General features: G+C 43.3%; 1 long non-coding RNA gene across 1 annotated transcript; it reads right to left on the bottom strand.

The window, feature by feature from the left end:
* Positions 1–8852: 8852 nt before the first annotated feature.
* LOC121706136 lies at positions 8853–12813 on the bottom strand. Its single transcript, XR_006030973.1, has 3 exons — positions 12802–12813; positions 10084–10090; positions 8853–8974 (listed from the first exon to the last, which is right to left on the bottom strand). It is a non-coding gene; the product is annotated as an uncharacterized LOC121706136 (long non-coding RNA).
* Positions 12814–23602: the final 10789 nt, after the last annotated feature.

The raw sequence follows: 23602 nt of genomic DNA, 5'->3' as shown, positions 1-23602 counted from the left end.
TGAGCTGGGCGAACAAAGCTGTCGTGAAGTGCTGAGAGGGAGAAGAGGGAAAGCAATTTAATTTATTAATATGCACAACAAGTTTCATGCTGTAATCTAGCCCTGACATCAAAGTAGATATCTGTTTTATGTAGATTTCTACACCTGCACAGGGTTCCCGTGGGTCCTTAAAAAGTCTTAAAATGTCTTAAATACAACTTTCGGTTTTTAAGGCCTAGAAAAGTCTTAAATTGTCTGGAATGTCTTGAATTTTCGTAAAGGAGGTATTAAATTTGTGTATGGGACCGCCAGCGAGTGTGAGAGAGCGAGTGAAATGTCTCCATCTGGTTTCGTGTATTTTTTTAAACGGAAATGTATAAGTGACTGGCTACTGAAGGAAGTGTAGTGGTTGCAGAGTGAAGACGTTTTCACGGATCATTAAAGGTGTGAAAATGGTAAGAATATGTAAAAATATGCCTTACGTTTTCGTGGTATAGCCGAGGCCTGAGAGATACGTAGGCCTAGGTAGCCTACACGAGCGGTAGAGTGAGCGGGAGAAAGAGCTGGGTAAGTTAGCGATAGGGTGGCCATACGTTCGGATTTAGGCCGGACAGTTCAGTCCAGCGCAGCCTCAAGCCGGACGCTCATTTGTCCTCCTTTTTGGAGTTGCGCTGGGCTTCTAGAATCTTTGGTCGGACGCCGCATCGTTTCACAAACTATGGACGCGAAGATTGCTGGTCAAATTATGCGTGGTGCTTCTGTCTCTCATCTGATAATTTGCTGCGCAATTTATGAAGGAACCACGGACCGACAGAAAAAGAAAACAAACGTTTTCTCAATCAGGAGGAAATACACATTAAGTATATCTGTTTGCATCTCTCCAGCGTGTTAGTAAATATCTGTCTAAGTTATAATAGCCTACCTGTAATATCGGTCTGCAGCTTGCTTGCCAGCCTTTCCCAGTAGGCCTACTTCGCAAAAGTTGTGAAATATAACCGCATATTTTTTTTTTGAATGTCGGCGACTGGCTACATAAAAAAACGCATCTGTAAGTGTGTTCATATTACGTGCGTGATTGAGATGAAAAAAGCAGTTTTTCAGCAGGAACATGCGAGGAGGGAGTTTAACTTTTCCTATACATTTTTTTAAAAACAAGTCAATGGTTTACAATGTTTCAGTCAAGCTTTGGTTGGTTTAAATACAACTGCAAATGTATTACCTTTGATTTGCTGTGCTGCATATGGGACAATAGATGCCTAAGTTAGTAGGCCTATTAGAATATTTAAATAGCTTAGTCTACCTTTGAAAAAATAAGGGAATCCAGACCAGTACACATGTTTGGCAAGTAGCCTAGGCTACTACAGACACAGGTGAAGAACAGTCAGCCTCAGCCAGTAGCACAACCAGATATGTACAGCCAGCTTCAAAAGCAAGCAGTCCAGACCCTAAAATTGGGCATTGAATAGCTGTGAAGGTAATTCACACACAGTTATTTTCTTTCACCAAAATATATTTGGTAACTTCTGTAGACATCCCAAATGGGGTGGGTGTTAAAATAAAAAAAAAGTAGAAAAGTTTCTACTATAGTAGAAAAAACAAGTTTTAAGTTGTATATTTTTTGCCGTGGTATAGTATTAATTTTTCCATTTAGATGTCTTGAAAAGGTCTTAAAAGTCTTTAAATTTGCACTTGGGAAATGTGCAGATACCCTGCTGCAGCATTTACCATTAGGCTACTAACAAATAATTTTACCATTAGACTACTAAAAAATAGCCTACCATTAGGCTACTAACAAAACTTATTTTTACCTGACTATGCTGCGCATTCTCTCATATGTGTAATGCAGGTCCTACCAATCCCCAGCTGAGCCCTTCATCGCCTGAGCCACTGTCAGTTGCCTCTTCCAGCACATGCCTCACATCACCCATCAGTCCCATCTCTGCATGGGTGAACAGTTTTGAGGTGCCATGGAACAAAGTGAGGGCGACTCTTAGAAGAGCAGTAGATGCTGGTGAGAGGCCAGCTCCGGATGACCGCAGACTCTTGATAAGAGTCATTGTTGATGCGATAAGAGAGCATTCTTTGAACCCTACTCACAGAGAGTGCATGGTAGTGGCTAAAGCTATAACTGAAAAATGTGACCAGGCATGGCAAAACCAGGCACATGTCTCCCCAGAGACATTTTGAGTTATTCACAGAAAGTGTAGTTTCAAAGCTATCCAATGATGTCTCACTCATGGAGATCTGATAATATTTGAATAAGTTGTAGCCATTTTAAAGTATACACATCTCAAAGCTACAAGCTGAGAAATCAGGCTTTTCAATTTGACTACTTTCTCCCTCAATCCATGGGAGGGGTAGCCTGACGAGCCAGATCCACATTAAAATGTAGGGTCTGGACACTCACCGTTCGCAGTGCTCAGTCCGAGGGGCGGGATAATCAGTTGTCTTTCAAATTCCCTCTGCACGCAATAGGACAGTGGCAGCGCTATGAGTCCCATGCGTTTCCCACTAGCGGAGCTAGTTGGCTAGTTCAAACGTTTGCCAACTTAATAAAAGCTTAACTCGTGTCACACTGTTCGCCAGCAGCAACATCCATCTTATTATGACCGCCGCGCAGCGAAGCTAGGTTGTCAGAATTTTTTTTTTTTTTCGCATGCCCACATTTCCGTCAATGATTCCCGGAACACTGAAAGACCGGGGTACACGAAACTTGGTGGGCATGTAACCCCACATGGATAGCATGGAACTATCGTTTTTCGTTTTGATCTGTAGCCCCCCCCGCTGGACTGGACCCCCCCGAAAGGAGGGTAGGCCAGACACAGTTTTCTGTGAATATCTCGAAAACCGTAGGGTTTAGGAGGACCATTTTTTTTGGTATGTTGATTTCAAGGGGCCATGTCAACCCATTCCATAACCACTCATTTCATGTATAGCGCCACCTAGTTAAACACAAAAAAGTAAAAATGAGGTGTTGTAATTGAAGGTATCTGTGACCTAACATAGTCAAAACTGCATGAAATTGGAAGTGTAGGATCATTATGACACCCTCTGTATGCACGCCAAGTTTTGTGGAATTCCGTTCATGGGGGGCCACACAATAAATTAATTTATGTTACTATACACCAACTGGCCTGTAGGTGGCCGGAGACAGTTTTCTGTGAATATCTCGAGAAGCGTAGGGCCTAGGAGGTCCACCTTTTTTATGTATGTTGGTCTTAAGGGGTCATGTCAACCCATCCCATTACCACTTATTTCATGTATAGCACCACCTAGTTAAAAATTAAAAAGCAAAGAATTAGGTGTTTTCATCACAATATCTCTGGCTGACAAGGTCAAAATTGCACAAAATTAAAAGTGTAGGATCATTATGACACCCTCCGAATGCATGCCAAGTTTTGTGTACTTTCGTTCATGGGGGGCCTTACAATAAAAAATGTATGTGTACATTTAGTGACATACACCAACAAGGATTCCCGGGACACTGAAAGACCGGGGTGCACAAAACTTGGTGGGCATGTACCCCCACATGGATAGCATGGAACCGTCATTTTTCGTTTTGATCTGTAGCCCCCCCCGCTGGACTGGACCCCCCGAAAGGAGGGTAGGGCAGACACAGTTCTCTGTAAATATCTTGAGAACTGTAGGGCCTAGGATGACCATTTTTTTTCCTTTTCCATATGTTTGCCTCCAGGGGTCATGTTAACCCATTTCATGTGCACACATGTGCACAAACAGATACACACACACATACATTCACAGTAATCATACGTATGACACATACTCACACAGTAGACATATGTACGCCTGCATGCACAGGCACACACACACTCACACACCCACACCCACACACATAACATAAACATAACACAAACAATCAAGAATTTCTCAGAATTATGAACAGGCAAGATGGAGGTGGGGTTGTATAAAATGAATTTTACATGTGAAATCTATGAACTAATCATGTGGTACTTGTTGTCTAGCAGATACCAGTGAGAATTGAGTGTGGATAATGCAATTTAGTGAGACAGTTAGAATCATATAGGTCTTTCAGCGTGATTTCTTTATGTGGAAAAAATGTGCTGGACTGGGCGGCGGTCATATTTTGTACCGCTCTGCGGTACATCTAGTTTGTTTTCAAGTAGCAGGGAATTCAAGCCAAACCGTTGCAACTCTGCCATCAATCATTATGTTAAGCCCACCTAACGACTCTATACACGATTTCATTGGCCTGATTCAGTTTCGATTTCTGGAGCTCACAAGCCAACGGAGAGTTGCTAGACTAGCCCTGGCAGAAAATGTAATTCGCTGCCGCTAGGGGCGCGTCTAGATTTCTAGGCTATGGGAGGGGAACACAATGGTCCTCATTTACATGACATTAAGATCAACCCTCCCCCTGTCACGGTCACTGATCTGAGCCTGCAGTGCATCATATGATGCTAATGACCCATCGAAACTATCTGTAATGGGTTACAGAACCAGCTAGTAGCAATGGATAAAGTAGTCTAAAACAAACATGAGATCACGTTTGCAAATCATGTTATTTTGAATTAACACCCAGTGCAAGGCACCAGGTTGGCAATGGATTTAGCAGGTTTAGCAATGGATAAAATAGTCTAAAACGCGAACTAAACAAACATGAGATCACGTTTGCAAACCCTGTTAATTTGAATGCACACACGATGCAAGGCACCCTGCCATCAGTCAAATTAAGACATTCTCGCATTATTTAAATTAATTGCCCACCGAAACTATCTGTAATGGGTTTTGGCTAGTAGCCTATGGTGCCAATAGCTAACGACAGTAGGCCTACGTTAGCTACAGTGGGTCCCAGTTAAAAATTGACACTTCATTCACGATCATGGTGAATGGTGAAATGTAAGTACAACTGCAGCCGCTTGGGGGCAGCATAGTCCGCTGTGGAGTTCCACGGTCGAACCAGACGGCGCATTCGACAGCAAGGCCTGTGATTGGCCGAGTTTTCAGTGCGTTTCTCTGTTTTTAGCAGCCCCTGAAACATGCTAGTCCACTGTAGCCTAAGCCTTGTACATAATGTTAAACATAGTTTTGGATTCAGTGGCAAGATTTCTTGAGTGTACAGTGTCTGTCTCTCAGTAATGTTTTAAAATGAGAGCTTCGTCAGCTGGCAGTAGTCTACTTTGTCGGTAGTCATGAGAAGTTCGCTTGCTAACAGAACATAAATATGCTGCCCAGAAACCTTGTGAATAGTTCTGATTTTTTTTTACTACACTAACGAGGTTGAAATATAGACTTTTCCTACAGCATCTCCTTAACAGTAATGTTAACAAAATGACAGCATTCATATGACAAAGAAAAACGAATTCGGTCACTCAAGACTGCCACAGCAACCAGTGTAGGCTACAGTCCTACCCAATAGGCCTACTCGAAGCAGATAGCGTTGTCTGACGGTCGAGTGGGTTAATGCACGTATTTCCAGAACAGGTCTGCAACTTTCAGGTAGTTCTGAGTTTGAATCTAGGCAGGAGCAGAGCCATATAAAGGCCTAGGCCTATTGTTATCATTTTTTGCAAGGTGTTGCTCCTGGCAATACTTGTTTATAAGACGTTTGGTGATTAATTGATAGCTATTTTTGGGACACGTTAAACATTCTTTATAATGAGCGCATCCGGGGAGTAAAACGACTGTTACGCGCTGTTACAACTGTAGGCTACAATGATTGCAATACAAAAATATGCGCGTGTTAGTTTAGTTAGTTTTGTGATGTTTTGCACTTTTGCCTCATGTGTTTTCAGGTTTGAGGGCTTTTTTGGCAAGATTGACCTTTGGTCAATGTTGTTATTTTGTATGTTTATTTTGTATGTATGTTATTTCTCCGTATGAAAAATAAAGTCAATTTTCGACACACGTCTGTTATTAGTTCAATAACAAGTGTTGCTTGTTAAAACATGTGACTAGCGAAACTCAAATGATTTTAGAAATATTTAGCCAAAGCCAAAAAGTGTTAGAGAGAAGGAGAGACGCCGGTGCAGCTCAGATGTCTTCCTAATTTTCTTTATTCTTTAGTAAAAGGTGCAGAACATTATTAAACTTTGACTAACGTTTCGATGTTCGTTAGTCAAAAACATCGACACATCGAAATGTTAGTCAAAGTTTAATAATGTTCTGCACCTTTTACTGAAGAATAAAGAAAATTAAGAAGACATCTGAGCTGCACCGGCGTCTCTCCTCTCTAAAATATCTGTCCTGGCCTGGTTGCAACGGATTGTGGCCAAACGACAGAAGCGCGGAGAACCCTCCTTTGTCTACCAAAAAGTGTTACTTTGTGCCCCGCGCTCCCCCACTGCTTGTGAAAGAAGGGGATGGGGGAGGGGGCTTAACGTGAAAAAGCTTAATGTCACAAAACGGCAACGAGTCGTTTTAGGCTACAGGCCTACAGGAAGTGGGGGGAGGGTATGGGATGACCAGAGCCGTCATCTATCGTCTTTCCAGGCACACAGCTCGTTATATAGCCTATCGACTGCCTTAACAGATAGGCTTTGCTCTTGGGTTTGGCCTTACAGCGAACTCAATGCTCTTGTTGCTTGCAGTTTGTTAAATAAAGCGATGCAGATTACATTATTTATTACTTTACACATAGCCAAGGCTACCGTCGGTGTATTTTAATAGTAGCCTAGTCTAATAAGCTACACCAGCTTGCCTTTAAGAGGGGAAATTCAATTGTATAGCCTATAACATTAGCTGAGTCACATATTTGGCCATATGGTGTTTATCATAGGCTACATCACGAAACCAAATAGTGTAACAAAGGCGAACACTTTAACAGGGGGAATTAATTGGGCATGAATCATTGTGCTGAACGGTATTTGTCAATGAGCAGAAACACACACGACATTCAAACTATTGATAAGATGTACTGGTCTGTATCTATAGGCTAACATTGGACAAATAAATGACACTGACTCGCCATATCCTGACTCAGGAAAAAAAACATTTTCTTGCTTTGCCGCAAACTCAGCAATGAAATCATAGGCCAGTTTGCAGGTAGCCTAACGTCTTTTTCATAGAAGGGAGAGCCCAGTCTCTCCTGTGACATGGAGGTGCGCAAATAGTTTTTAATAGCCTGTTCAACTTCGAAAAGCTTCGTTCACCCGATGCCAGTCACTGATCGCAATTTCAAAGTTCGGAAAGCTTAATCTTTTTAAGTTTTAAGTGCGATGGCCCCTATCTGCCCCCTTTGGAATTATATCTCGAGCCTATTATAAGGTCCAGTGTGTCATGAGCCCTCTCACTCCACCGGGTTACCACCTTAATTGGTTTCCATTATCTTCCACTCTGCTCACCACTCTCTCTACTCAGCCTAACTAGCTTCACCTGTCCCTGCTCTGCTCTGCTCTAATTACTCTGCCAGCTGTGCTGCATTACCCACTAACCTCTCCCAGTATTTATAGCCCTGTCTTTCAGCTCTCCTTTGTCAGATCGTCTGCAAAGCTCACACCCGGAACCTGTTTGCTCGCGCTTCTGGCTCACTCTTGTTTTGTGACCCCGGACCTGCCTGAATCTTAGATACTCTTCTGCCCCAGAGAACCAGACCTGCTTTCTGCCTTGCTACTACGAATTTGGATTTCCCTTGAACTGTACTTCTGCCTTGTTTCATCCGCCCTGTTGTGTCTGTGTTCCCCCCCCCAGGACTTCCGGACCACCCACCACCGGCGTCATAGGACGCATCGCTGCCACTGGGTGGGACACAGACACAGCACATTGGACGGAACCCCTGTATCCCTGTTATTCCCAGTAACCCCTGGAGCCTTCACTCACTCCCCACTTCCCTTTTCCCTTAAGTTTAATAAACTTTCTGGTGTGACGCAATTGTGGTCCTCTCAGTGCGTTATGTCCTGTGATTCGGATGTGCTCAAAAAGAGAAGAAAAAGCACTTTTTTATAGATGGTTATGAGGAGCAATGTGAGAGAGAAATTTGATGATCATTGATCGTTGTTTTGGGACGTTAAGCCTTTTTCATAGGCGTCAATGAAGGAGATTGAAGAATGACCATTTTTTTATACGAAAATATTTCTTAACTACAAAAACTCAGTGTCTAAAAACTCAGTGTCATTCAGACTCAACCGTCTTGTTGTTTTATTATCTTTTTCGTTGTCGTTTGAACGTTGGCAAGCAGGCATGTTGCGGTTGCAATTTAAGTGAAATTTCTACAGTAGGCCTACAACATGCTGTTAGGCTGGGCTACTGTCAATGTACTTGTACAGGTAAATGTTCAACAATTGCTGGTGTACAGGTTATATAATCAATTAGCTAAATCATTTGTCCAGCTGTTTAAACATTTTTTCGTGCTACATTCAAACGCAAAAGGTGCTTTGATATATTTTTCGTTTGAACGTCGGCAAGCAGGCATGCTTTGGTTGCAATGAATGAGGATAATTGCCTTTTTTTTGCATTATTTTGAATATGACTCGCTCAACAGCACGTACTTTTTCCACACGCTAAGTTCTAACACACATAGGCCTATCCCCTCTCGCTTTCTCTCTCTCCATCCCTGCACACGGTGCTTTCTTAAAGGAGCTGCACCATTTTGCAACAATTGCATCTACATTTTCATATTAGAATGTTTTGTCAAGTGTAAGCTTAAACTACCGTGATCAATTTAAGTTCCCGTGCCCCCGCTGCGTCATGGAAGCAGTAAGTCAGTCGCATCAAAAATAGTAGTGGCACCCAAGTGACACCTTGTGGTTGTTTGTGTCAACTGCAGTTTGTGCCATTTCTGCTGAGAAAATGGGGAGCGTGATTCATGAAGGAACCCGTCCAAACTTAACGGGGACCCACTGTAGTAGCAATGGATAAAGACACAAACTTTATCCCCGTCAAATGTAACTGGAAATAGCATCTGATATCTTACGATCTAGCTCCTCTGCTGCCAGACCGAGAGATTCTTCCTCGTTGTAATTATCTTCGGCTAAGGTCAGCTCTAGATTAGGGATGTTCTCCAATGTAATGCAGTCGCCTTCATCATCAGATTTAGCTCATCTGCAGTCCGCTGTGCTTTGTCCATCTCCATTCCAATTGTAAACAAACAGCATGCTGGTTCAGTAAGTAGCCATGAGGTTACTTCTAGCATACAGCTGATTGGCCGACACAACAAAAGAGCACTAATAGTCACGCCCAATTCAAACGCGGTTTTACTTCCTGAAACTTAACCATTTTCAAAGACAAAATATACACTTTTAAAGCAACCAACTGTACTGTATGGATGGTAGCTACAGCACATGCTTTGAATTCCTAAGATTCATAATATTTAAAAATATAGTGTTAGGGGCAGATCAGATGGCCTGAGACTTGACTTGAACTCGTGGCAAAAGACTCGAGACTTGACTTGGACTCGAGCTCAAAGATTTGAGACTTGACTTGGACTTCCAACAAATGACTTGTGAACATCTCTGGAAGGTACTCAGTGTGTTGGATTATAACCAGTCAAGATCCTACTGAAAATCACATTATCCTGTTTAAAAATAATTAGAATTTCTCTGGAAACTGTCAGCCTTAAAGGGAAACTGTGGACATAACTGGTCATGATGCAAATTCTCTGGAATCATCTCTGAAGGAATATTAGAACACAGTAGAATTATATAACACAGTAGAATTATAGAACACAGCCGACCAAACTCTACACTGTTCAACGCCTGGAAGTGTATTACAGCATAGCATCCTGTTTGAACTCTAACCTTAAGTGTATTACAGCATAGCATCCTGTTTAAACTCTAACCTTAAGTGTATTACAGCATAGCACCCTGTTTAAACTCTAACCTTAAGTGTGTTACAGCATAGCATCCTGTTTAAAAACTCTCACCTTAAGTATAATTACAGAGGTCGTCAACAGCTCTTTGATTCAGCTCACCTGGGAGAGCCAGTTTGGCAGCTTTGTTGGCCTACCCGAGCACTCGTCAATAACACTGGGACACTCCAGTCAGTTCTCTAACACACATACACACACACAGCCGAGCTCTCGTCAATAACACTCGGACGCCTCAAATAGTCATCTCTGTCCACAGGGGCTGTGACAGCTGTGAGATTTAATACTTTTAACCCACCCTAACACTAACAACATCAACACACACTCATCCTGAAACTCTCTCACACACACACACACTTCCTGAAGCCGATTAATACACACACACACACATCCACACACACCCTGAAAATGACACAACGCTGCTCACTGACCTGCAACATGCAGTGCAAACAAGCCCAGCGGTCTCAGCAGAGCTGATAAAAACCAGGACGTGTGTGTGTGTGCAGCGCTGGTGTGCTGACGGAGCTGATAAAACCAAAGTTTGTGTGTGTGTGTGTATAGGAGTGTGTAGTCCAATGGAGCGCCTGTTGGGCCTGCCGATACTAAGCTGTGCAGGGTGACACCTCGTTAAGACTCATTAGGGCAGATCATAACTCCAGTCACGGTGGCAGCCACACTATACACACACACACACACACTCACTCTGGTTATGGTAGCAAGAGCAGACACACACACACTGTTTGCTCAGGACAGACACACTAGAGAGGGGAGTGGGGGTGATTGCCAGCTTTAATCCACTCTACTGACCAGAGAGGGCCAGTTCATATACATTCAGTTCATATACATCTACTCATTCAGTTCATATACATTCAGTTCATATAAATCTCTTCATTCAGTTCATACATCTCCTCATGTAGTTCATATAGATATGCACACACACATACACACAGATAAGCAATGTGTGCATAAAATGTGTGCATAAAAACATGGCGTGGTATGTACAAACAGGCCGTACTAGGGTAAAACCGCAGACTGCCTGTTGCAGGAGCTGAGAATGGCAATTTTTGCGTTTTTCCGTATCATCCATATGCATTTATAGGAGGGTCAGGGGAAAGTGGGTAAAAATATGGGACGAGAAGCGTAAAATGCGCCTATTAGGTATTCCCCTGTATGTATGAAAACTGCCCGTGAAAGCGCACTAAATATTTCCGCCTTGTAAAAGCAGGTGTTAATCCAAACTCTGCTTAAATGTGTCAATAAGAGAAACTTTCAAAGACAACAGAATCACTATTCAGAGCACCAGTTTTGCGTCTTTGTACTACATCAAAAGCAAGTTTCGCTGGCCTTTCGAATGTCTTACTTTCACTTTCACGTCATCTACTTAAACTTTCCTACTTGCTAGATTTGATCTTCCATAGCCTACGTGCACAAGTAGTTTGAGTAGAACTACTGCTCTTCATTATCTTCCTGCTTGTTGACATCTTATGTATTATATTATTACGCATCAGTTAACTCCATTCAACTGCGCTTGTGATTGAAGTATGCCGTTCAGTTGTGAGCATTCGCAAAATGCGGTAGGGACGGCTCTGATTACCTGACGGATAACTAAGAACCTCAACGTTCGCAAGACGCGGTAGGGATGGAGAAAGGCTCAGATTACCCAACGGATAACTGAAGAAGCTCCGTGTGCGCTTTCTGCGGGTTGCCATGGCGCTGATAACGCTGTGGTCGCAAATCTACGTACGTCTGGCCCTCAGAGTCCAAAGCAGCTGCTTGTAATCACTAAAACTGCTGTAGCCTTAAAGGCAGCCAACTAAAACTGCTGTAGCCTTAAAGGCAGCCCAGGTTCTCTCATCGAACTGCCTTTTCACAGGCTGTGTGAGCTCAACATGTGTGTGTGTTGTGCGTGAGTGTGAGTGTGTGTATGTGTGTCTGTCCTTGGGAAGCACAGCGTGGTCTCCTTCAAAGGCAGTTTGAGGAGCCGTGCATAAACAAGCGTCAGCGGGGACAAAGGCACTTTCATGCCGAGAAACTTAAACAGATCCCCGACTAACTGGCCCACCCCGCAATGAGTGGAGCTTTCAGCCAGGACTGAGTACATAATTACCCAGCCAGACACACACACACACACACACAGGAGTCTGTCTTCCGCTCTTTAAACCAAGCTCCACTCTGCGAGACGCATAAAGAAACATTAAAGTGTGTGTGAGCCGAGGGTCTCAGGGGATTCGGCTGACATTAGTTGGCAGATGCTGTTTGACACACACACAAAACCAGGAAAGTGTTTCACAACTCTATACAGACATATTCTTTCTCCAAAACTATTCTAAAAATGTACTGATAAATAATTATGTGCGAATCTAATTATTTTGATATGGAAATAAAATGGAAGTGAATGTGACAGCATGTAGACTAATGTTATTTGAGTAGTAATTAAAATATGATCCACTGATAAGCCATTTGTCTTCATCTACTGAAGAGTGATGGAGAATCAGGAAGGAATTCTTGCATCCAAACGTTTTGTTCATGCATCACAGATACAACAGCTTTTGTTTTTCTGTCGGAGGTTGCTGATGGGGATGGACTGATGCCCTACCAATGCCCACACACAGAGTGACCTCAAGCGTATCCGGCGAGAGAAACGACACAATTGCCGTTTCTTTCTGAATCCCAAACACGCTTTTCCATTTGAGATGGAGGCGGGATTGGATCCCTTTCGCCATCAGCCAGGCTTCAACGCCACACACCAGGGAATCAATCACACACGCCAGCAGCACTGGGCCCCCGACCCCTCGAGCCGCGCCACCGCCGGACCAGACTCTTGCCACACCCCAGCCGTATCCGCCCCAGCCTCGGCTGCTACGCGGGGTGAAGCGCAATCGCCATGGCTTCACATCTCCTTAGCAGAGAGTCTGGACAACACACGACCAGAGTCATCAACCACATCATCTCTCAGACGTCCACTAGGAGATCATCTCTCTCTCTCTCTCTCTCACACACACACACACACACACACATATGCACACCACAAAATCAATAACAGATCAGCAGTGTAGTCAGTGTACTCACACACACACACATACACACACACACAAGCACCTGATGGTAGGTAATTTATAACTAAGCCAATAATAAACTGCAATGTCAAAATGCATTTCTACACAACACAATTCCATTAATTTAATATGTGTATTTAATCTTAATGTGCTACCTTACAGCATTTTCAGAAAATAAAAGTCATGCATTATGAAACTAGAAGTAGGGAAATTAAATGCTGTGATTTGCTTGCCACATGTTTAATTGAAAATTGAAAGTTATGTAGCATCTTCATGAACCATTAGGTATTTCCTTCCATAACAACAAATCATCCATCTCCGTAAGAACAAATAATAGCTGGTCTGGATGACAAACAACGTCCTCTAGCATTCCTGATGACTAAATCACCATGGGAATCACTGGATGGTCTGTCATATAACAGCATCCCTGTTTCCAAATCAAGATGAAAGTGGATAGTTCATTATGTTAAGATGCAGGGCTGTTCTGCATTTCTTATTGATATAGTATTATTCATATTATAATGTAAATAAAATGTTATATAAATATAAAAAATTATAATTTGTTGTTTTTTTTTTACTACTCTGGTGCCTATACGGTGTTCACGTGCTTGTGACTTAGGGCTGTGAGGCTCTCACAGCACAAAGAGAGGAAGCACCTTTCAGTGTGTCTGATGCGAGGGCCCCTTTTCGACGCGTTCGGGATGTACGAGAGGGCTGACCTGACTGAAAGGCTCTCTATCTGAATCAAATTCCCTAATTTGGGGTTAACGAGGGTGGACTGACTAAGAGGCTCTCTCTGAGTCCCTATTCCTTATGCTCGTACTTGCATAATGTGGTTCGCTCAATAAAAGAATTCAGAGCTGTATTTGCAGAAGTTGGTTTGTCACTTTGGTTAGAGAGAGGTCAAAAGGTCCTGGTTACAGATGTTTGGTTTGTCACTTTGGTTAGAGAGGTCAACAGGTCCTGGTTACAGACGTTTGGTTTGTCACTTTGGTTAGAGAGGTCAACAGGTCCTGGTTACAGACGTTTGGTTTGTCACTTTGGTTAGAGAGGTCAACAGGTCCTGGTTACAGACGTTTGGTTTGTCACTTTGGTCCTGGTTACAGACGTTTGTCCGCCATCCAGGGTTAAGAGGAAGTGAACTGTCTTGGGCACAGGGAGAGTTAACCCACTGTATTTTTTTCTGCTAAAATACATCTACTTATAATCTACATCTACATCTACAAATACTTATATATACTGTATATAACATATAACAGATCTTATAATATCTATAACAATTTAGGGTCAGTTTCTAAATACATTTGTATCTATCAACAGATTTTGCTTGTGGAATGTGCAACACATCTGCTAACAGAGTCTGGTTGCGTTTTTTGTCTGCTCTGGTGCATCTGACTTTCCTTCCTATACACACAGCTGAGATCACTACTCCTGTATGTACTGTACCAGTGCATTGGGCACTGTGTTTTGCCCATAAACAGTGTCTTAGAAAGTTAGCCCTCGAACGGACAACTTACCCACTTACGCGTGGTTACCTCTAGGCTGATGCCTCTGTTGCAAGGAAACACGAATAGAACTCTAGACTGTCTTTTTAACAAACCCCTATCCAAATACGGTTTTGTTTTGACTATATTAAGTACAAAAAATAAATAAAATGTTTCTCTGCCTCTCGAAGTCCGAAGGAAAGAGATCTATTTTTATCATTTTTCAAACGGGCTGTACGCCCTAGCTTGATCTTATCGCGTCCTGCCATGAGCGAATGGTTCTCTATTTCGTGTTCCTCTTGTCCGTTGACTTTTTCTGGACCCCTCACTGGCCTACAGTGTCTTACTGCTAGTATGTTTTGCTCTTACATTTAGTTCAAAACACATTTCATTTAAACACAACATACTTTAAATCTAAAACAAAACATTTTATATGTCAGCAAAAACATCTTAAGTTTTAAGCAAACATTCTTTAAGTCTAAGCAAAAACACTTTAAGTTTAATTTGTTCCACACATGCTATCTATTATTGCAGCATTTGCTCATTTTTATTTGTTTTGGAGCAAACTGGATTTTTGAATTATTTGACTAATAATTTTATTTATAAACTTTTTAGACTTTCCACGTTTAACTTTTTCAGCCCTATCCTACAAATTCCAAAGATTTTCTTGAATTAAACAATATGAAACACACAGTATGCTTCTTATAATGTCAAAATTTTGTAAATTTGTAAAAAACACTTTTTACAAGCTCTATGAGATACTACTCTAAGTGAGATTCAGTACCCAGTAATCAGCGACAAGTGACAGAAGAGAAAAAAGACCTGTTTTCTCTGTTCCAACTGTTCCAGACCAACTGAACACTCAAGTTGCCCATCTTTTGATCACTCCACTGCTCTCTCACACAAACACACACACTAGCCTCCATGCCCTCCAGACCTGGTTAAGGGACGTCTCCCTTCTGGCCCGGATACGGCTCCCCTCTGGCCCGGATACGGCTCCCTTCTGGCCATCTTTTGCTCTTGTTCTGTGTTGTTGTTTTCTCGTTGACGTTGTGAGATGTAATATTGACTGGTCTGCGTCTGTTGTGGTGGTGGCCACAGCTCAATCAAACAGCAGTTAGACGCGCCGCAGCTCACGACTGCAGATTCATCTCCATTTCCCTCCTCGAGGCCGATGACCTGGCAAGGTCAGTGCAGAGCGAGAGTGACCGTCTGTGTGTGTGTGTGTGTGCATTAGCAGTGGCTGCAGGCCTCCCCTCGGAGACGCTTGGCGTGGGGCGGTGTGTTCCAAATTGGCGTCCATCTCAGGATGACACACGGGTCGAGCCAACGACGCCCTCGGCAGCCATTAGGGGCGAGAGGGAGGGGTGTGTGACCTTTGTGATCTAATGAGAGTGTGTGTCACGCTCAAGGGCCCCCCTGTGATCCATACACACACACCCTCACACACCCACATACTCTCTCTCTCTCACACACAGCCCCACATACACGTTCTCTGTCTCACTCACACACACACACTTTCTCACACACACAGGGCTCAGGGCTAAGAGGGCCCCTAAACAGCAGTTAAGCTGAGATGTGATGCATCACAGATTTCTCCGCTCTCTCTCTCTCTCTCTCACACACACACACACACACACACTGGCCTCCACGCCCTGAGGACCTGGCTAAGGGACGGTTCCCTTCTGGCCCAGATATGGCTCAGGTCTTGGCTGGATGCAAGTCACTTTTGGCCTGGTTATGGCTCACTTTTGGCCTGGTTATGGCTCACTTCTGGCCTGGTTATGGCTCACTTTTGGCCTGGTTATGGCTCACTTCTGGGCTGGATTTGGAGTTGTACAGTCACACTGGGTACAATTCCGAATTTGGTAAAAGCAGCTGCTAATATCGGTCAACTTCATGAGTCGTTGAGATCATGCTCCCAGAGAAGACCAGTGGATCAGAAACTTCACCCTCTGCAATTTCCCTCCGTCTCTTCAGTAGAGAGGGCTCTACCTCAGGCCATCTCCTCAATAGAGAGCTCTACCTGAGTTGGTCTGTCCCATTGAAGAGTCCAGTGCTGACCATACATCATTTCCTGGGTGGTAGCCGTGTGAATCTGAAATTTGACATTAATACCAGTATGGTGACAACCAGGCCAAACAAAGAAACGAAGGGGGAGAATATGAATTGTAACAGAATAAAGACTGTGCCATTAACAACACAACAGTTAAACTTGTGTAGTTCATTTGGTGTTAGCTAATGAAAGGATACACTCTGTCACTCCATTACTGCGTTTTCATCTGTCTGGAACACGTTATCAAGTCAGAAGCTGAAGCCTCCAATGTCCAGCCAGCTCTGGGATGTGGCCTACTGCCCACTCTCTCACTCTCACACACACATGGCCTACTCCCCACTCTCACACACACACATGGCCTACTCCCCACTCTCTGTCTCACACACACACACACACACACGGCCTACTCCCCACTCTGTATTGGAAACACTGTGTCTAAATGTCTTGTTAACAACCATGACATCAAACGAGGAACTGTGACGTGTATGAAAATCAGACACACACACGCATACACACACACACACACACATGCAAGATAGCAGAGGAGGAGGAAGAAGTGAGAAAAGATGGAGAGAGGAAAACGACAGAGGAGAGAAAGCAGGAAGTGGATAAAAGACAGGAGGAGGAGGAGAGGAATCCTCTGCTCTCCCGTCTTGGCTGGTCCGTCTGGAGGAGCCAGAGCTCCTCGGCTGGAGATAAGCAAATGGCGCTGTCGTGCTTGTCATCAAGAAAAATGGCACAGCTGTGTGAAGACTCCTCGGGGAATTTTCCAACAATTCACTCGGTTCTGCCGCATATTAAACATTTATCAGCAACTTCAAAGCCAGAGGAAGACACTGTGACTCCCCCTCATCAGCGCGACTCTCTGCAACTCTGCAAGGGGACAGGCATCCTCCGCAGAGCAGAAAATCACACCAGACCGGGCGGGAGAGAGAGAGCAAGTCTGCAGAGTGGCAGAAGCTACTGTAGGTTTTTGCTGTTTCTAAAAGCATGTTTCACAATTAGGTGTTTCCTAAGACATGTATAAACACACATTCTCTTCAAAGTGTATAGTCAGGTGCGGGAAAGTTAAAAACACACACACACACACACGTGCCATAACTAGTAGGCACCCAGACATTTCAACATGAAAATCTGCCAAATGGAAAAAAACAAATATGGCAGAGTGTTTGTGTGTTTGTAACACATGATGGTTGTTAGCACAAAACTTCTTCAAACATTTAAAATCCAACTCCAGCTGCAGGGAGAGCAACTTCTGCAATCTGCCAGGACTTCTCGTCACTCTGCAGGACTTCTCGTCACTGTATAAGACACGAGGCATTTGCCAGGACTTCTCGTCACTGTAAAACACAAGGCATTTGCCAGGACTTCTTGTCACTCTGCAGGACTTCTCGTCACTGTATAAGACACGAGGCATTTGCCAGGACTTCTCGTCACTGTAAAACACAAGGCATTTGCCAGGACTTCTTGTCACTGTATAAGACACAAGGCATTTGCTAGGACTTCTCGTCCCTGTATAAGACACGAGGCATTTGCCAGGACTTCTTGTCACTCTGCAGGACTTCTCGTCATGTATAAGACACGAGGCACTTGCCAGGACTTCTCGACACTGTATAAGACACGAGGCATTTTCTGTGCAGATCAGAAAGTTACTCTGGAGCGAGAGAAAACCTATCTTAGAGTTGTAGGCTCTCACCACAAGGGTGGATATATGTGTGTGTGTGTGTTCCCTGAATGGAAATAGCGTACCCCAGTGCTAACCTTGGTTGTGCTGGGTTGAGATCAAACCTGGCGAACTCCAGACGGAGTGAAATGCGTTCCAACTTTTGCCGTAAATTGCATTCCGAGCCCCGGCATCCGAGTCTCCCCTGACAGCTGAGCTCTCTCAGTCCCCCCTCTCTCTTTCCTCCATAACTTGGCCTCTCAGATGAAAAATGCAATGACAAGCTCAAGGAGAGCCAGGAGTCCCCACAAAACAATTTAAACCTCCAAAGAACACAGTCACAAAGGGAGGATGGAAAGGGAGCACACTGGCCAATTCTGTTGGAAAGAACGAGAGCAGAAAGAGAGTGAAAGAATAATCTGAAATCGTTAGTGTGTGTGTGTGCGGAGGACGAAAGCGTTATCTTTTTTTTGCTCCTGGTTGTGTTAACCTTGAGTGAGGAGAATGCGAGACAGAGGGAGAGAGAAAAAGAGAGAGAGAGAGGACTCACAAGATGTCTGCCACCACATGTGTCTCCCTCTCTCTCTCTCTCTCTCTCTCCCTCCCTCCCTCTCTCTCTCCCTCCTGTAGTGAGGTGTGCCATGGGGCCACAAACCGCGACATCAGTGGCCACAGACGGCACATCAACGCTGCTGCTGTTTGGTCACTTTGTAACCTTTATGTCACCTAAAGGCCTCTTGGGTGCTCTTACAACACCTCACTGACTGACCAACACACACACACACACACTTACAACACCTCACTCAGTAACACACACACTTCAGAGAAATCATCGCTCATTTCAGCCATGGCACATACACACACACCACAGAAACCATCACCGGCCTCGGCTGTGGACCACACTTAAAAAACATACACGCACACACACACACTGAGAAACCGTGGCTGACATTGGATGAAGGATGACTTTCAAGGTCAACCTGTCCTATAACTTCTCTTCCTCTCCTGCTCTATCCTTTCCTTCTCTTGCTCTTTCTTTAACTCTATCTCTCCCTCCTTGCCATTGTGAGGGGCCAGGCTAGTATGTCCTCCTCTAACTGTGGTCTAGCTGTCGGCCGTGACTGACTGAAGTCACACAGAGAGTGTGGGCCATCTCAGAGAGGCTGAGTTACAGGTTACAGGCAGGCACTTGATTTTCTCAGTTTTTCAATTGGAAAAAGTTGGGATGCCACAATGATGCATGATATGACTTTGACATACCATTTTAAAGCTTTCTGCGTCCTCTGTCCATCGATACCAAAATCTCATTTTTGAATTTTGGATCACTGTGACTCATTTTGCCAGATCGGGTCACGCTCATTTTCCAACATTCTCCTTATTGAGCCTTGTATTTGGCTGCACTGTGTAGCAAAAGTTGGAATCCTCCGTTCCAGGATTCACTGGATATGCTTGTTACTAGCGGGCAGAGCTCACTGTCAGTAAGGAGAGAGTATTCGTAACGATTATCTCTCCAAAAGAGGGACTTCCTCAAGAGTGAAGTGACTGCAGATAGCAGGAGGTCCAGCAGACTAGACTGGTGGACTCGTTTGGTCAGCACTTCTGACATTGTCATGTGGCTTTCACATTTATGAGGCAAAAGTTTGAGTTCATTTGTTTCTCTCTTGTTGACAGCAGCCATGTTTTGTGGTGGATGCAAAACTTATGAGATCTTGGCAGATTCATTGTCACATTTATCTAGGATGGATATCATGACAAGATCAAATCCAGCTGCATTTGCATTGCATCACTTAATAATGGAAACACAGAGCATTCGCATTCATTTAAAAATATTGATTGTTTTCGAACTTGAAAATATCAAATACTAAGAGTTTTAATGGAAACCTGGCTAGTGGTTTCACTATAACTTACGAGACTGTACTTTTAAGAGCTGCGATCCAAAAATAACATCATCTTCTCATGCTTTTTCCCTCTCAGGCAGAGCCGCTGTATAAAACATAGACAGCCCATTAGAGTCACATTTGTAAGCAGCAAACTTGAACTGCTTAACATGGTGAAATATGGGAGAGCTGTCACATCAACAAGGTCAAAACATCCAACAGTTCCCTTCTTAAGAATCCGTGAGCAGGAGGAGATCGATAACATGCATGAGGGACCCTCAATCAGAGAAACAGAGGGATGAGGGAGAGAGGAAAACAGAGTGGAAGAAAGGGGGATGGGAGAGAGAGGAAGAGAGAGAAGAAGAGAGACACAAGAGACTTCAGAAAGAAGAGCAGAAGGAGGCCAAGAGGAGATCTGTGGCTCAAACCTCCTGCTGTTGGGAGCCCGGACACAGTGATTAACTGAATTGAAGTTCATTGAGCTAAGTGGCTGTTGAGCTTCTCCTACATAGAGCAGCTTAACACAGGGAACACGTCTGTGCCTGAGTGAGTTTCTACTAAAATATAGAGCAGCTTAATGCAGGGGACACGTCTGTGCCTGAGTGAGTTTCTCCTACTAAAACATAGAGCAGCTTAACACAGGGAACACGTCTGTGCCTGACAGTGATGGGCAGTAACGCGTTACTGTAATCCAATTACTTTTTTCAAGTAACGAGTAAAGTAAGGGATTACAATGGCAAAAACAGTAATTAGATTACTTTTACTTTCCTGCAAGCAGCCTGCGTTACTGCGTTACTAAACCGTGATTTTGCCATAGACAGTAAAAGAATTTGGGATTTTGCCATACGGATTTTGTGAGACTAACTCCTGACAATGATGTAGGCTATAGCTGCGAGATATAGATGTAAACAACAGACACACGTGTGCAAGACATGGAGTGCAGGAGAGAGTGCGAACATGGAGCATTTAATTCATTGCAGTTCAGACATTGTGTACACACGATGTACACTCTTCTGGGAAGAAAAATGTTGTCTACAGCGAAAAATTCCACCTCAAATCTGAGCAAGCACCTAGCAAGCCGGCACAGGAATGTGAAACTCATTGAGACACCCCCAGATCCCGACATGACGGCTGCAGCAACAGGTGAAAATAGAGGACGTCGCGGGTTCCGTTATAACAGGAGCCAGGGCATTATACTATTCTGGCTGCATTCACTGTGATTTGGAAAATGGGCAAAAATATAATGTGGTCTTTGCCTTTTTGTAATGAGGCTGGTGAGTGTTGAAGTCTTCAATAATTTGTTTCCCTTAAACCAGCGTTTCTCTACTGGGTCGCGGAGACATGCCAGGTAGGGTGCGAAAAACAGGAGTTTTTTTTATTTATTTTTTTATCTGTAGCCTATTCCCAGGTAGCACCCGATGCGCAATGGACGCACTGTGTTATTCATAGGGAAGCGCTCGTGTCAAGGCAGCGTGAGCGCATGTTTGAATCTGCAAGCACGTTCACTAATGAACATTTCTTGAAGCTGGCCTATCTTTGCGATATATTTGGAAAGCTCAATGAGTTAAATCTCCAGTTACAAGGCAAAGACAAGCACCTACCTCACCTAGCAGATAAGATTACTGCATTCACCAAAGAACTTGAGGTATGGGACAGGCGCCTCGATCGCAACAGTATGCCTTTGAGAATCTGAGTGAAATCGCTGAAACGTCTGCTTCGGGAGCCACTCTTGTGATCCCATGTATTAAACAGTAGGCCTACATCACATCCCTGCAAAGTTCATTTCAAAAATATTTCCCAACCAGCAGTGCTCAGTATGACTGGATTATGGATCCATTTAATGCAGCATGTTGATATTTCATTGACTACATTGTACAATGCTGTAAAATATTGGCCTACGCTTCCTAATATGTTGCTGGAAAACAGAAATATGTGTTATTTATTATTATTATATCTGCAGCACCAGCTGATTTTAACTCTGCTGAAGAGGATAGATTTAGAACTTGTCATTATTTCAATACATTTGACAATTTTAAGCTTGACCTACCACTTTCTTAGAGCGATGAGGGGCAGGTGAGGCTCGAAAAGGCCCCCTTGATCAAAGTGGGGAATGAAAAAAAAAAGTTTGAGAACCACTGCCCTAAACTAAGCATTTACATGAAGCACAGTAGCCAATGCCGATTGAAACACATTCCACTCAGGTAGGTGGTACCAGGCTCATATAGGCCATCACTTTTAATTGTGTTAGATTGGGTTGGGACTGGAACCCTGGCTACTGGTCTAATCCAGTGAACACCCACTAGGCAAAACAGAGAAGTGACTCAAGTGCAGAGGGCCGACAACAAGGATCAAGTTCAATAAAGTTTAATTGACAAAGTCCAGGAAAATCCACAGCTTGCAATGAAGATACGTCCAGTCAAGGCAATCAAGTGTCCAAAAAGAGAAAGTAAAATCCAAACGCTCAGAAGATACAAAAGTTCCAAACAAACATCTTCCTGCGGCAAGTTCCAGGATAAAGTTTCACAAAAGTGGTCTCAAAAGATCCAAAGTTTTACAAACGCAAAGTTCCAAGCAAACAAAAAGGTAATTCCAAAGTTTTTTCCCAATAGGTACACGAGTGACTCACCCTCAAACAGCACAAAGACTCAGTGTCAAGAACCAAACACAGGGTAGAATAAATACCCAAGGTAATTGATCACATGACCACCACAGAATTGGAAATTAAGAATTGGAGGGAAAGTTAATCAAAAACAGGTGGGGCACAAATCACATGACCATCAAAACAAAGAAGCACATGGCTGTCAAAACAAACACAAACAATCTAGCTGTCAAAACAAACATGGCAAGGATGCAAGAGTGACCCCCTAGTGGCCAAGATAGTCACAAAACCTAACAAATTGCAAACAGAAAATGTCTAGCTAGCTGTTTATACCAACTTAATATCACGACTATTGCTAATATAGTGCCAAATGTGGAGTTTGTGGACTAGCCATAGGCTTATATTTGAATGGAGCTGATCATTATGAGAGTTGTGTAGATGCTCTTAAAGTGACAGCGCACCATTTATAAATGAGTTAAACTGCATCAAATTAGTAGTATTTCTTAAGAAATATGTTAAACTAACAGTTCTGCTTTGGGCACCAAAACAGCCAGCAGCGGCACTGCACACACACAGTTCAAACACATACTCTTCTTGACATTAGAACAGCCTAAATGTGGCATGCAACAGCATTTTCTGTTTTGGTAAATGCATTACTCCTCTCTGCACTGCAACTGTTAAAAGATGTAAATGTTAATAGAGACTTTGGTTTTAATATTTTTTTTTGCTGTATTTTATTTACATCTATTCGAATGAAGGAGTATACACACCAAAAAGTTAAGATTGAAACTAATAAAACCAAGTTTTAAAAAAGCGTATTCAGGTTGTGTATAGCTAGTGTGTTTTTGTAAAGTAACTAAGTAAAGTAATTAGTAAAGTAACTAATTACTTTTGAAAATAAGTAATCAGTAAAGTAACTAGATTACTTTCTTGGATAAGTAATCAGTAATCAGTAACTAATTACTTTTTCCAAGTAACTTGACCAACACTGGTGCCTGAGTGAGTTTCTACTAAAACATAGAGCAGCTTAATGCAGGGAACACGTCTGTGCCTGAGTGAGTTTCTACTAAAACATAGAGCAGCTTAATGCAGGGGACCACAGCCAGC

The sequence above is a fragment of the Alosa sapidissima genome, chromosome 3 (genome assembly GCF_018492685.1).
Source record: "Alosa sapidissima isolate fAloSap1 chromosome 3, fAloSap1.pri, whole genome shotgun sequence".
NCBI lineage: Eukaryota > Metazoa > Chordata > Actinopteri > Clupeiformes > Clupeidae > Alosa > Alosa sapidissima.
The sequence above is the reverse complement of the archived record's forward strand: the minus strand, read 5'-3'. Positions and strand labels throughout refer to the sequence as shown.